The sequence below is a fragment of the Penaeus monodon genome, chromosome 28 (genome assembly GCF_015228065.2).
Source record: "Penaeus monodon isolate SGIC_2016 chromosome 28, NSTDA_Pmon_1, whole genome shotgun sequence".
Classification (NCBI taxonomy): domain Eukaryota; kingdom Metazoa; phylum Arthropoda; class Malacostraca; order Decapoda; family Penaeidae; genus Penaeus; species Penaeus monodon.
Genome location: NC_051413.1, coordinates 7,168,404 through 7,169,130, shown reverse-complemented (window position 1 = coordinate 7,169,130; position 727 = coordinate 7,168,404).

Below are 727 nucleotides of genomic sequence, written 5' to 3'. Positions count from 1 at the left end.
TCACCCCTCTGTCGATGCCTACGGGTGTCGCGGAGCCCTTCGCATGCGTGGACTGGCACTGTTATTGGTTTTTAGTGGATTCTGGTTTTTAGTTTTAGCTAGAATTGTGATCTTACAATAGGTAATATCATTGATATCAAATTTCTTTCCATTTATTCTATGCAATGAAACTACTGGCTACGCAGACTGTGACATCAGTTGCAAAGATTGGTGGCATCAAATATGATTGCGACGTCAGGTTAAAAGTCTATGATAGCAGCGTCATAGGTGTGCCAGCAAATGTGACATCGGAGGCCAGATATAAGTGATGTGAAATGTGAAAAAATCATCAGATACGTTGTGAAGATGCAATTTGTGATGCCATGTGATGTCAGACCACTGACTCCCTCATACCCTATATCCCACATAATGTGTCTCCTCATTTAGAACGACAAAGCCAATTAACTAATAAATATGGGAATTACTAATTACATGCAAACATTAAAAAACAAATAATTTCTGTGTTCATTTTAGTTTGAAATGCAATCTGTTTTTGGAGACACAATAGTAAAGCTATTCAAAGACTACGCTGTATATAAAGCCATTGAAATTTCCACTCATTTTCGTATATTATATGTGAATTATATAATCATAAAATTCCAAGGTCTAGAGGAGGTAGAATAGAGAGGATGATGAAGAGAGGAAGAGAAAAAGAGGAAAGGAAAGAGTGAGAGTGGGGAAGAAAAAG